The following is an 8,928-nucleotide window of genomic DNA, read 5'->3' as shown; positions in this document are numbered from 1 at the left end:
AACACATCCAGCAGAGTCTCGATAATGCTTTCAAAAGTGCTGTCCCATAAGGTAGCTGTAAGATCTGTGTTATATTAGATGACTGTTGTTTGGCAGGCCCAGGCTTAGAAAAACAAAAAAACAAACCCACTGTGATGATGTCTTGAAATATATCAAAATAGCAAGACAGACTTAGCAATCATTGTATAGCTTCATGGTAATCTTGTAGTCAGTTCTTGCACATCTTCATCTTGCTCACACAAATAAAGGCAGGCAGTTTAAGGAAACCTTTGCCTCAATGTACAAAGAAAATACTAAACATGTATACATTTATTAACCCAGCTTGTTTGACCACACCTATGATTTCATAGTACTTACTGCAAATACAAAACATATGTAAGGAGAATAAAAAAGTATAGATTTGTACACACTGCATGTTCATAGAGCTAATAAAAAGAGATTTGACATGATGGTCATGCATTTCTTTAAAATAAATATAAGTTAGTATAAAATAATTTTAATGAGATTTTAAATAGCTAGTTCTAAAATAAAAAGGGAAGTGAATATTAAACAACATTTTTGTTGTTGAAAATTTTAAAATTAGGTTTGCTTTTTTGATTAGGCAGAGAGATTTTGGCAATATTTACTTATCCTGAGTTTCCTGCTTTTATGTGGGCAGTGTAGGTACAATGCATCAGAGCCCTAGCATCCCTTCCTCTAAATTCTTTGATGCTGGCAAGCCTTGCTCATATGTCAGAATGCTCTCTGCTCCACTTGGTTCTACAGTAGCTGTGAAACCAGTCTTCAAAGCCTATGCACACCACAGATATTTTTGCATATAAAGGGATGGGAGCAAGAGGAGGCTTGCAAAGAGGGGACTGGCTGTTCCCATCTGGAGCTGTAAATGTGGAGCTTTAGCCTCACTCTAGCCCACAGGGGACATTCACACCAGTGTAATAAGGTTTCCTATACATCTTGTTAAGCCAGCATTAGACTGAAAAATGCCAGTTTTCATCCACATGTCACCATCTCCTGAGCCCTAAGCCTGTCCTAAGATCTCATAAAATACTTGCTTCCACCTGTTTCCACCAGTATCCCCTGGAGTTTACCATGAATTTAATTGCCTGCCAGTTTTTATGTCTGCTTAAACTGCAAGACCTTTAAATAATTTATGTTCTAATTACTGTCCATCATTTTTTAACTAGAAGGTTCAATTCCATTCACACAAAAGAAAATTAATGGGACTCATTCTGGGGAAATACTTTCAAGGAGCCATATAAAAATAGCAAGTGTGATCACGGTTTTGAAAAATAAACTTGCTCAAATAAAATTTCATAAAAACATTAATCATTTCCTTCTGATATGGGCCATATTAATATTGGCACAGATTTATTGAATAATTTAATGTAAAATGTAATACGTCAGATTTCTGAGAGAGCTTATGTATTGATCATCTCATTCAGGGCTACCATTCTGCTTGCAATTTATATTCCTTTTTCCCAAGCAGCAGGATTAAACCCAACTAATGTTTCAATCAATCTCTACTAACACAACCCCAGGCTATCAAATTCATCTAAGATAATTTAGAGCAGAAGCTTGCAATGCCTCTGAGCTACAGTTCAGAATTAAACTTCTCTTTTTGGAAAGGGATTTTCAGGGTTTTTTTTCAGGACTACAGTATTTTCAGGAATAAGCAAGTAATGCTTAAAGTTGCTCTATGATTTGTGACAGGGCATCTTAGGGAGAGGGGAAATAATTTTAATGGAGTGCTGTAAGTTTCTTCAGTTCAACAAGTTAATGGAAGACACGTGTCTGGAATGATTTTACTGTTAGCATTTTGTCTGGGAAATATACACAAAGGAAAAAGAGAAGATGAAACTATAGGACAAGGGTAGACTAAAGGCTTTTTGAAGTTTTACTGTTGGTACCAGGAATAGCTGTAACTCTTTTACAGGTTTCTGGTATTTCTGTTAAGCATATCCTGGCCATTATGTTAAAAAATCTGATTGCGTATCCATACATGATTGCTTCTCAGTTTTTGCCCAACTGGGTTTATTTAAGAGAGTAGAGGCCAAGAATTCCAATGGCCTATGCAACCAGAAGCTCTAAAAATTAATTCCTTGTGAATTTGAAAAATACATGCCTTTGTAGACAGAATTAGGTGTTGCAGGAGACATTTGGTTATTAAAATATATACTTAAGAACATAAAACTGTTAGAAGCTGACCACTTTAGAAAAAAAGAACAAAAATACTGCTCAGACATATATTTATATAACTTTACTTAAATGCGTAGTATAACATTTATGAGTAAATTTGGCAATATATGGATGTCTTTCCTATGTCTGTGTGCTCTATCTGACTCACCAGTGTAGTTCAATACTGATCTCCAATTCCTTCTTCCCTGGAAGCCCTTCAGGCACAACCTATCTGGCCTTCAGGGTCCAGAAATGCCACATTCCTGGACAGAACAGCTGTTTGTAGCATCATTGAATGAGAATGTTTAAACATATATGCTAATGAAAATAATTGCATGTTTGCTATTGCATGCCCTGGTGTACATGCATTGCATCTGCATTAGGCCACATAACTAACTCCATGTAGGCATGTAACTAGGGAAAGAAAAATACATGGCTCTTCAATATTTTCAGAACAGACTATTGAAATTTCCTTATACTCAAAAGATTATGTAGAACTGGAACAGATGGGAGGAAAAAAGACAAAAATCTTCATGTCAATCAACTCAGTTGTGGAATTATAAGTTCTATAGGAGATAAAAAATTTCCATCTGATTTTCTGTACACCTTTTGGAGCAAACGTGCTATGCCCCACCCCCACCCCTCCCCCCAAAAAACCAAAAACCAAAGCAAAAAGCCCAGTACAATAAAAAATGGCATATTTAGATTACAAAAGTAATTTCTCAGTTGCTTACATTTAGCTTATTTTACTTAATACCTCATCACATCTGAGCTTGGCTAGCCTACTTAGGAAGTGCAGTTAAGTTTTTCATCTAATACTGAAAAAAGTGGCAAAGATTTCTGAGCCAATTTTCTTCCCCAGCCTTGTCCAAAGGCTTAGCAGATATTCTGTTTTTTCCCTTCAGCAGAGGCAACATATGGAAATAATACCGGGCAGATATCAGTCCAAGCCATTTTTATGCTTTTTGAAACCTGACTGTTCAGGCACTAGAAGTATTTCTTGACATAAGCGCTCTCAGCTACTATGTTCTTCTTGATCCAGCAGTCGGTTTCCTGCAGCCCAGACGGAGCAAATACAGTGACCCACATACTCTGTGGCCCGACAGATCAATCTCTCTCCCACCCCCAGTCAAAGCATATCTCTGTGGGTATCTGTAAGGAACCAGCATTGAGTCACTGATGGCAGCTGAATTCAGTGGGCAGTGGGTGACACTTTTTTTAATGTTTTCCACCTGTTTCCAGAGAAACATAACATGTGTCAAAGCACAATCAGACTCCCACTTCCACATCTCTGTCTAAGCTTGGAAGTGTTCTGCCTTGCAGAAGCATGTTTTGCATGATTTCAAGCATACAGTGGGATAACTGGAGCAGTCCTTAAAGCCAAATAAAGAATTTTATACTAATTCATGTACACACATCCTCTCTCTCATCATTAAAATTAAAAGGAAATCTGTTTATTGTTAAATTGCCTCAAATACAAGATTTTTGCTTCCACCATGTTTTTGGTTCAAAATCAGATAATTGTATTCTCTACTGAAGGTACTGATATGGATTGTTGAAAAGAATTACTATATGCAACCTCCTTAGCAATGCTGATATTGCTTTGCCAAATGCTTCATCCCAATAATTTTTATATCAACAAGGGAAGTTCAGAGGATGTTGCTGTAATAAATTATTCTTCATGAGGGAGATTAAAGTCCTCTGACAGTGCCCCATGTGTTGTAATAACTGTGAGCTGTAACAGTTTCATCATGCTGTGGTATCCCTTTTTGATTTATTACCTTGCTAATGGTCTTTAGAGGGGAGACTCGTTAATAATTTTAATTCACTCCACACTCAGTTCTACACAGAGAGCATTATATGTACCATCACATTGTGAACTTTTAACAGCCCAAAAGACTGACTGAGCAGCAGCTCTCATTTACAAAGAATTAATCAATACCTAAAGGCAGGGATCTTTTTTCAGACAGAGAAGCACCCATTAGGATCCTGAGTTGTGTCTCTTAAAGCAACACAGACTTTCAAAATCCTTTATTAGTATTTTACGGGACATAAGACTTCACAGCTTTTCACACACAGTAAGAACAGCAAAAGCCTAACTAACTTGTAAAGAAGACGGAACCCTCTTTGTTGCATACTATGTCTTTTTTCTTCCCAACAGAACTCTTCGAGGAACAGCTCATGAGCTGCAGAATAGCAATTTCTGTGACTATTTTTAAAAACCCTAACAAATTAAGTATGTGCCTAATGTTTATATTAAAAACAGTGTTTTTAATAACAGTGTTGTGTCTTGGAAAAAAAATTGTTAATTTGTGCAACACAACCATGGAAGATATAAGGGGGTTTTTATTTTCCTTAGGTGAATTGTGCTTAATCACTGACTGAAAATGAGACCATTCACTAAGAACAGAACTCCACACATTTTATAGGAGTTATTCAGGTAGATATTCTCAGAAGTGATTATGAATTCAGGGGCCCAGCTGTTACAAGAAACCACTAACAATGATGTTGCCATGTAAAAAGGGGGGAAATATATATACTTGTAGATTTAAGTTTCAAATTATCTAAAAGTTAATTTGGATGATATGCCTGAATCTGTCTGGGGTTAAAGCAGAAATTCCATTGACTTCAAAGAGCACCCAAAACCAATGAGCATTGATTGGAACAAATTTAGCTTCAATAAATACACTGGATTACATTATAAGCTTCAAAATTAAATCCTGCATTTTATCTCAATACTGGCATTTTAAAGAAAGTACTGAAACCCTAAACCCTAAACCATGTGCAGGAGGCACAAGTACTACCTGTAACATATTTGAACACTCTTATTTAAATTGCTGACTGCTATTAGATACTAAGTAATGAGGATTTAAACATCTATTTTATCAACTACTTCTCTCCACTGAAGGAAAAGCAGCAGCATAGCATTAAGAAGCTCTAATCTTCTTTGCAGGATGAATCAGATTGGAAATATATTTGGGTTGATGAGATAGATAACTTCATTCCTATTCATTCCAAGTAAAGGATACAGAAAACCAAAATGTCTGCTGGGATTCCTGAGCATGATCAAAATTATTTTAGTGTGGCAGAATTGTTCTTATCCTAGTCACAATGCTTTTTATAGCATACAGGAAAAAATCCCTTTGTGCATTAGTCTAAGAATTTCAGGAAGAACATTGACAGAAAGACACAAGGCTGTGTACATCCTAGTTATAAAGAAAACACAAGAAAATTAAAAAGCAAAATAAATCAGATTCTTACCCTTTTCTGCTTTTTTTTTTTACAAAAAATCGGTGAATAAAGAATTATTTAGTTTTCAAGTCTTGCTCTACAGTAAAAGTAGGTAGAGACCACTACCCAAACATCAAGATACCAGTTCCCAATTATTTTTCCTTGTCACTGAACCAGATTTAATGAATTTGCAGATTTGTTTCTCTTATTTTGGTACAGAAAAAATATTTTCCTTTTAAACAGATGAAACTAAAATGAAGCAGAGGAGAAAAAGCAGAACATTTTATTACTCAAAAGGTATTTCACAATTGTCTGAAGCATTGCAATTCAATCAAACCCACTAATGTTATTGGTAGTCCCATCCAGTGTTGATTTAATCAAGCTGATACAGAGCAGTTAAAATCAGGGCCCGGTTCAAGTAGCTTCCTCAACAATAATTTATTTTCCTTGAAGCCAGACATTAGTTTCACACCCTTTGACCCTTCTGATAATGAAAACATTGATAGCTTGGTACAGTTATAAAGAACCCATGAATTAAAGCCACGGGATCAGCCTCTTTGTCTATTGCAGATACCTGTGGAGACTAGGCCACTTCTGAGGGGGACACAGGAATCTGATGCCAACCCTAAATTATGCTGCTGGCAACCCAGTCTGGGCTAGAAAGGACCTTTGTGCAATGAGAGATCGGGGTCCTGGGAACAAACAGAACAGAATTCAGCTGTGTGCTCATCCACAGCCAATGACACTGGGCTCTGTTAGCAAGACCTTATCCAGCAAACTGAGCAAAGAGATGCTGCTTCTCTTTGTGGCATGCCATTAGGAGCAGTGTCCATTTCCGTGTTTCCCTGTGTGAGAAAGATATTGACCCACCTGAGCAAGGTGAGTGAGAGGCAGCTGCATGGGCAGGCAACTCACACATGTTATGTTCTAGGAGGAGGTGGATGTACTCAGAGAAATGGTTTTCAGAGACACCTGAGGGTGGATCCTACTACTATTTTCCACTGCTTTTAGGAGAATGGAATTGAAATCTTAGGGATATACACTGGTTAAACAAAGGGAAAAGTAAGTGCCATCATGTATGAAATTCGGTTTCACCATGGAAGTAGCTAAATACTTGAGAGAGATTGCTCAGAGAGTCTGTGAAATCTCTGTCCCTGGAGATACTCATAACTTGACTGGACAATATTCTCAGTAAGCAAAGCCAAGTCTAAACTGACCCTGCTTTGCAGGCAGGGGGATTGCACCCAACAATCTCCAGAAGTCCCTTCCAGTTTGTATTATTCTATGTTCCTATGACTACGTCGGATTACGCCCCCAGTTTGTGGCTCTACCACAGATATATGATATCACCATCACCTTCCTTTCAATCATTGTATTTACAACTGCAAAGAATACTACATTTTCTGTCAGTTTTCTCTCACCAGGTACATGTTTTTGAAGCACAGATTTCTCTGGCTTTAAATTTGGGGACTACCGAGTACAGTGGGCTTGAAATAATGATATCATATTTTCTATACTTCTCAAAATTTGATTTGAAGCCAACATGAACTATCAATGTAAAAGGAAAATAAAAAGTTAGTGAGTTTTTATTTGTTCCATTTCATAAGTATCTGTGTCATAGCTAACTTATTTCCATCTTGTTTGTAATATTTGTTTTTAAATAACCACGATTAATGTGTGACAAAAATTATACTGCTGCTTATTGAAACACTATTACTGTATTACATATTCAAATGTTAACCTTAAACCTTAGATCAGGTGGCTTATTCACTATATCCTCCAACTTGCAAAGATGTATTACATATATATAATGAAGAAACAAGACCTGTATAATAAATGTAGCTGAAGTCTATTAAATATCATTAACAGTTACAAAGGAAAAAAACAGTGTAATCCAGTAAACAGCATATAAATTGAAGAGATGGCCAGATTCTATTGTGGTCTTTGTCATATTTTCCTGGGTAACCTTATCATGCTAACCAGTCCCGCAGTCACATGGCTTCCTAGTAAATTTTATCCCTCTCTTCAACACTTTTAACTATCTATTAATTTTAACACAAATAAGATTAGGCTTTTAGTGTCAGAATGGATATAAAATTTGAAGATGATGTCAATCTGCAACATCATATCACATACAAAAAGGAAAACAGGATGTCCCCATTCTGATCTCATTCTTTTGTTCAGAAACACACCCCCGCCCCCAAACTATTAGAAAATATTTTTTCATTTCATTGTGCATCAAAAGTGAAAAAAGTAGATTCAAGGAGGAAGGAGAAAGGGAAGACAAGAAGTTAAAGAACAACTGTTTGACTGCAGTACCTCTAGAAAGATACAATAGAAGTAATGAGTAACTTAAGATTTATAATTTCAACTGAGTTTATGCTCTCCATCTTCATGAAATATTTTCAGGAAGATTGTGACATTGTAATAATGCTTCCCTATTTATCTGATCTAAAATTCACTAATGTTAATGGAAATATTTTTATTAATAGGGATAACATGACTCATTTAGGCATTAGTTTTGTCTCTATGGATTGAACTCAAGGAAATCTCTTCAAACAGCAGAATTTATTTAAAAATTATGGAAAGGTTAGGTTCTAAGGATAATTTATTACTGCTGTGTCCCTGCAAAGTAAGTAAAAATAAATACAACTAATTTCTACTACTATACAGTATTTTTTCATGGAGATGAATGGGTAATGTTGCGTGTCGTGCTGTCTTCTATGCTTGTTGAACTCTCTTGTTTTTAAGTGAATATTGCGTAGCTTGAATTCAGCAAGGCTTTTGACACTGTCTCTCACAACATCCTCACAGGCAAGCTCAGAAAGTGTGGACTGTATGAATGGACAGTGAGGTGGATTAAGAAATGGCTGAACAGCAGATCCCAGAGGGTTGTGATCAGTGGCACAGGATCTAGTTGGAGGCATGTACTTGGTGATACCCTCCAAGGTTCAATACTGGGCCCAGTATTGCTTAAATTCTCCGTTAGTGACCTGGACCAGGGTACAGCTGCCTCCTCAGTAAGCTCAGCTGGTGACACAAAGCTGGGAGGAGTGGCCAATACCACAGACAGAGGGACATCGACAGGCTGGAGATGTGGGCAGAAAACTGCCTGAAATTCAAGAAAGGGAAATGGAGGGTCCTTCACCTCATGTACTAGTACAGGCTGAGACCTGACCTGCTGGAAAGCAGATCTGTGGGAAGGACCTGAGCATCCCGATGGACAACAAACTCTCCAAGAGCCAGCAGTGCCCTGTGGCCAAGGACCCCAATTGCCAGCAGGTCGAAGTTGGTGATCCTGCCCCTCTACTCAGCCCTGGTGAGGCACATCTGGAGTGCTGTGTCCTGTTCTGGGCTCCTCAGCACAGGAGATATTCAGAGCTCCTGGAGTGGTTCCAGTGGACAGTAACAAAGTTGATGAAGGGATGGAGCATCTCCCTTAGAAGGAAAGGCTGAGCGAGCCGGGCCTGTTCAGCCTCCAGAAAAGATGACTGAGAGGGGAACCCATCAGTGTCTGTCAGT

Source organism: Vidua chalybeata, chromosome 6 (assembly GCF_026979565.1).
Source record: "Vidua chalybeata isolate OUT-0048 chromosome 6, bVidCha1 merged haplotype, whole genome shotgun sequence".
NCBI lineage: Eukaryota > Metazoa > Chordata > Aves > Passeriformes > Viduidae > Vidua > Vidua chalybeata.
Note: the sequence above shows the minus strand (reverse complement) of the source record.